The sequence below is a fragment of the Apis dorsata genome, unplaced genomic scaffold, assembly GCF_000469605.1.
Source record: "Apis dorsata unplaced genomic scaffold, Apis dorsata 1.3 scaffold_381, whole genome shotgun sequence".
NCBI classification, from domain to species: Eukaryota; Metazoa; Arthropoda; class Insecta; order Hymenoptera; family Apidae; genus Apis; species Apis dorsata.
Window position 1 is genome coordinate 623424 of NW_006263643.1, and position 6760 is coordinate 630183.

Here is a 6760-nt window from a genome sequence, read left to right on the forward strand (position 1 = left end):
GTTCCAATTTTGCCAATTGTGCGTATATGCGAGGAATTGATAAATAAGTAAGATTGATCGATACACGTTCGTTTATTATTTAAAAATATTTCTGAATATTTTTGCGATATGATAGACGGCGGAGAATTCAAAATTTTTATTATTAATGGGATAATATCGATGGTATAGTAAAGAATAATAAAAGGTTAAGAGAACTTCGAAATCAGAATTATTATAAGAATCAATTTCGATTGTATTTCTTTTTCTTTTCATTAAAATACGATGTTATCATGTTAGAATTTAAAGTTTATATTTCATTAATGATATTTGTTACTTTAGAATTCAACAGAATAGGCGGGATATCGTATTTAAAATTACAATTTTAAAGTTACAATTTTTATTGGCTGTAAGAAATTGAAAATATATTTCTTCTGAATTTTGTTATTTTAGAAATTAGTTTGATGATAAAAGTGCAATTATTTTCTTAAGCCTTGGCCAACATCGATTTATAATTCACAATAATTTATGAAAAAAAAGAATTTAATTAAATGTTTTACTTGGAAAAAGAACCTATTTTGAAGATCTTGTAATTTTACTATGCTGTCAAAGGATTAAGGCAAAATTTGTACAATTTTCGTGAATAACGTAAAATTTATTTCAGTTTGATTAATTAATAAATAAATAAGTAAATAGAATGAAAATTCATAATCTATTACTTTCACTCGAAAAATATTAAAATTATATTTCTCCTCTAATTCTTATTGATCATTTATATACAACAAATTAATTTTGTAAATATTTACATGATATTTAAAAAGTATTTTTTAATTTATTGATTTACCAGTGAAAAATGTTAATGAATAATTTTTCAGACATATATGAAACAATTCTTTTTTATCAAAATTTTATTTCAAAAAAATAAAATGGCTTAAATTTTGAACAAATTATTGTTCGAGAAAATGCAAAATGTTAAAATTTTTAAAAAATTACCATTTATTTCAAATAACATAGTCAGAATACTTATTTTAATGAATATAATAATCAATATAGTTATAATATTTATAGTTTTACCAATTAACAATTAATAAAACTATAATAAATTAACAATAATTAATTTGGATGTCTTGTTAGAAACACGAAGAAATGTTGAAACTTTAATTTCATCTCCCTTAATCTATCCCTACTCTACATACAAAAAATTAATTTTCATTAAAATCAAAATTTTCGAGTTAAATAAACTTTTCTCTAAAATGATATCCAAACGCTTTCATAAATCACCACGTTCAAATAAATGTACAATTAAAATAATTATCAATATACATCTGCATAAAAAGAAAAAAAAACTTTTCCTCAACTTGACCACCATAAAATTCCAACAGGCGAAATTTCCAGACAATTTTGACGATGGAACACGAACGACGCGATAAAAATCAAAAACTTCTGTGTAGACAGTGAAAACGACGTGAATAGCGCCGTCACAGCTCACTAAGATCGTTGATAAAAAGGAAAGTATGGAACAGGTGCATCCAGTAATTTTACAACGAAGATACCATACAACTATACTTCCTAGTATATCTTTTAATAGAATAGAATAAAATACAATTCTATCGAATGATCGGTCAGTAGAAATACGAGTGGAAATTTATTGCCTCTAGTAGAACTATAAATTCCACTATTTTTAAAAGAATTAGTTGTTAAAAGATTAGTTGATTACAACTGTCAATGTGTATGTGGCATTTGTGTTGAATATCCATTAAGTATAAATAGTACATCAATGGCCAAAAATTTGTAATCGTTGATTCGTTTACGAGAATCGACGAATCTGATTGCAAAAGTTAGATTATGTTAACTTCTTAACTTGAAAAATATGATGCTTAAAAAATTGTGAAAGCATATTTTTTTTATTTTTTAACGAAATGTTAATAAATAATTGTTTAATTTCGATAGATTTTATATCGAGCTAGATATATAAATATTGTTTTAAGATAAAATCGATATTTTCAGTTTTTTTAATTATCAGACAAAGGAAAATTTTAAATTTGATGATAGTTCAGAATTTAATATTGTAAAAAAAAAAAAAAGAAATTACCAATCAAAATTTTCAAACGTGAAAAAATATAACTTTGAGGATTGATTTCATTTAAAGAACTTTTTCGAACGAAAAAATTTAACTTATTATGCTCATACAAATTTTCATTAGATGAATTTCCCTATAAAAGATTGTCGATTGTCAAGTATCTATTTTTGCAATATTAATTTTTAATTAAATAATAAAATTAAAGGATTGAATATGGCTGTAATAAGTGATTCTAAATTTTTAGCTAGTACTGTACATTGTTGCGTACGTATAACGATAATTGTGAAAGGTGAAACTCGTAAAGATTCGAATAATTGTACTCACTTTCCCTTTTCATTTGTCTATGCAAATCAATGTTTTCCATAGGATCACGATTTCTAAATTATTATTCACAATTATTTATATATTCCGTCCATCATAAAAATTAAAAAATATTAAAAATTCGTTATAAATATTAAGTATTTCATATTTTTAAATTCCCTTATTTTCATCTCCTGAGTAATTTTAACACTTTAGAAAAAAATGTTTAAATAAAATATTCTTAATTAATCTTAATCTTTTGACAACTATCAATATGATAAAAGAAATAAATGATAAAAGAAAAAATAAGAAAAATTGTATTAATAAAATAAGCTATCGTCTATTTTTTAAATATAAAAATTCTTTCATCATAAATTCCAAAATGTACATTCTCTATCTTATATATGTATGCAATTCACACATATTTCTAAATTTTTATATTTATTTTATTTTAATTTATTTTATTTTAAAAATACAATAATTGAAACAAAAATGGAAATACTTAAGAAATTAGAAAGTGATGAGAATATTATAAAATTGTCAAAAAGAATAAAATGGAAAATTAATTACAAAAAATAATGCATATATTTTTAATATTAAACAATTTATATGAGTTTCATAATGAAAACCATTTTTTACATCATTATCCAATTTCCCTCAAAACATAGAAGAATTCATTTAGAAAAATAAAAACCTATGTTCCATTATCCAAATAAATTTTGAATCTTTTCCTTCTGCTTGCTTTAGTTTGGATTAATCGAGATTCTGTTAATCTACATCTGAATATAAATGATAATTCTTAATTGATTAATATCAAGAACACGTTTTTAACAACAGAATATATTATAATGATTGCAAAAGCTAGTTATGTTAAATTCTTAATCTGAAAAATATAATGCTTAAAAAATTATGAAAGCATATTTTTTTTATTTTTTATTATATCATAGAACCACTATTATCCTTAAGACGCGATATGCATAATAAGTTGAAATTTAATTATAATCCACTTATATTGTTTCCCATCATTCACGAGATTTCATCTTCTCAAACAAAATCCAACAAAGTTGTAAACTATTCTTGTTAATAATATAGTCGTAATATTTCTTCGAAACTTAAGATGCTAACCAGTTTCTTTTTAGTCTCTTGCAACCTCGATTTAATTTTTGCATCGATAGTAAAAACTCATGAGAGAAAAGTCGTACGAAATAATCTTCTCCCATACGAAGATATTAATTCTGAAAACGCGAATAGTAAAATTCATTAGAAGATCCTTAATTTGTGGAATATATGAAACGCAAAAATTTTCAAGATTCTTCAAGATTTAAAAAATTTTCCTCAAAGATCACGAATGAAAATTTTAAACGAGTTTCTCGAGAGTTTCTTGGGGAAATAAAAATTCGTAAAAAGATTCCTATTTTTTATGATTTGTATTTGGTTCATGGCAATATGAAAATTTATTGCTATTTCCTATTTAAAAATAATTTTTGAAAATTATTTAATATCGAAATTTGTTTTATTTCGTGGATATCAATACAAAATATCAATGTTAAAAAATATTTGGAATATATACATGATATGTATAATTCATTCGATGAGATAACGAGAAACTTTAAAAATTTAAAGAGAAACATTATATAAAATTCTCAATAAAATTATGAATAAATATCATTGTTAAGAAAAGAAAAAATAATTTATTGTTGATTTATAATTCATATGATATTCAAACTTATTTTTTTATGTGTGAAATAGTGAATATATCAAAATTTAAAAAATATAAAGTTTAAAGGAAAAAAATTTATTATTATTATTACTATTAAAAAATTATTATTATTATTACTACTTAGTCATTCACAGAAATGATTTTACAAGGAAATTCGCTTAACTCGAAAATCTTGATTTTAATAAATATACAAAGAGAATAATAAATAATAAATACGTGCAACAATTTCTTTTTCAGAAAATCTGTTTCAATGCATGAAATCAAGTTTTAAATTTTCATTATTTATCAATTTGGTATATAGTATTTTAAGGGATATTAAAATTTAAAATTTTTTTTATCTCATAAATTAAAAAATTGAATTAAAAAAAAAAAGATATTAAAATTACGAAGTAATATATCTCTTCTTTATTTCATCAATAAAATTGCTCTATATATAATTCCTTACTCTTTAGATAATCGTAAAATTTCATATAAAACAAAATTATTGCTTGTTTTTATAATACATAAACTTGTTAGATGAACTCGTAAGATGTAAAGATTTTTACGACTGACTGGTACATACATATATACATACATATGCAGGATATACAGCAAAACAATCTTCTAGAATCTTTGAAAATTATTAAAAAAGACGATTGAATTTTAAATTTTTCGTAGAATATAGAAAAATTACCATATAGAATACCATTTATTTCTTATTTTATTTTAAAAATAATTTCATCAAAATAATGATTTTTATTTATTTAGAGATTTTCCAAGAATTATTTCCAATTATTAAGCAAATGTATAAATCTCCAAAATTAGTCATAAAAGAGCATTTCAAAGACTATTATTAAAATAATCACAATTTCAAAACAAAATGGTGCACGGTATACTTTCATATTCCAAGAAAATTTTTTTTAAAATCTTATATCATCAATTTCTTTTTGCATTCAAAATTGAAAGAATTATTTTACTATGCTTTATAATCATCTGTAAAATTAAAAAAGAATTTCAAATTCAAAAAAAAAAGAGTATAAAATAAACAAAAAATAAACTCAATCCTTCAGAAAAAAAAATAAAATTCACTTTGGCCTGTATTAAAATTTTATTTAAAGAAAAAGAGCATAAAATAAATGAAAAAATCAGTTTCCAAACTTCTGCAACAAAAAGAAAGCATGACAAAATTTTAATCTTTCTCCCAACTCCAATCACAAAAAAGAAAATTCATTTTTGCTACAAATGATTTTATTAATTTTATAAAATTTAAAAAAATTTATTAATTCTATTAATTCTATTATTATAAAATTTTATTTAAAAAGATGAATAAAATAAACAACAAAATTTCAATTATTCCCTTCCACTACACTTTCGCTATAAATACTATACGATTAAAAATTTTATTTAAAAAAAAAAATCCACGATAAAAAAAAACAACAAAATTTCAATCATTCTTTAAACGAAAAAAAATTTATCAAAAAAAAAAAAACACGAAGTAAAATTCCAATTATTTTCTAAACATCCTCTTCCCCAAAAAAGTAAAAAAAAAAAAAAGAATCAAAAAAAAAAATTCAACCATTTTTTTAACCAAAAAAAATTTATCAAAAAAAAAAACCACGATAAAAAAAAAACAAAATTTCAATCATTCTTTAAACGAAAAAAAATTTATCAAAAAAAAAAACCACGATAAAAAAAAAACAAAATTTCAATCATTCTTTAAACGAAAAAAAATTTATCAAAAAAAAAAACCACGATAAAAAAAAAACAAAATTTCAATCATTCTTTAAACGAAAAAAAATTTATCAAAAAAAAAAACCACGATAAAAAAAAAACAAAATTTCAATCATTCTTTAAACGAAAAAAAATTTATCAAAAAAAAAAACCACGATAAAAAAAAAACAAAAAAATTTTAATCATTTTTTAAAACAAAAAAAATTTATTAAAAAAAAAAAAAAAGAAAGAAAGAAAAAAAAAAGAAAAGAATCAAAAAATAAAATTCACTTTCGCAACGTACCGATCCTAACCATCCCGATAGTCATGAACATCATACCGCATATATACCCCCTCTCTCTCTCTCGCACCATCTCCTCTTTCCCGCGTTCCTCATTCACATCTCCACCCCAGTGTCTCGACAGCGACCCCCTATGTCTCGTATCTCCGTCCCAACCCCGTCGATACGACGATACGAGGCATCGCGAATTCGTCCGAGGCCTGACCCTTTAAGCCAGACAGGGCTTTTCTATGGCCTCCACCTGCAAAAGCTGTATTGTAGTACACCCCCTCCATTCCCTCGGCCGCCACCCTTCGCAAAAGAGTTTTTTGCTCCCGCACACCGACACACGGCCACGCCGCGATTATTCCTCTCAATACGCGGGTGCACGCGCAGACACGCGCGCGGAGGAGAGAAGCAGACACACGCGTGTGTACACACGGGCCGCGATATCCCCATATCGTTCCCGCTCGGGCACAGAAATCCAAGAGCGGGAGAGATGGAGAGGGAGAAGGGGGGGGAGAGAGTGCTTTCGAAGCTCGCGCCTCTCGGCCAGACTGTCATTTCGATCCCGAAAGAGAGTCAGCGGTTCTCAGCGGTTCTCAGCGAGTCGGTGAGTTGTGCAGGGATTGGAAAAGAAGGATGTGATGAAAGGAAAGGAGAGAGAGAGAGAGAGAGAGAGAGAGAGAGAGAGAGAGAGAGAGAGAGAGAGAGA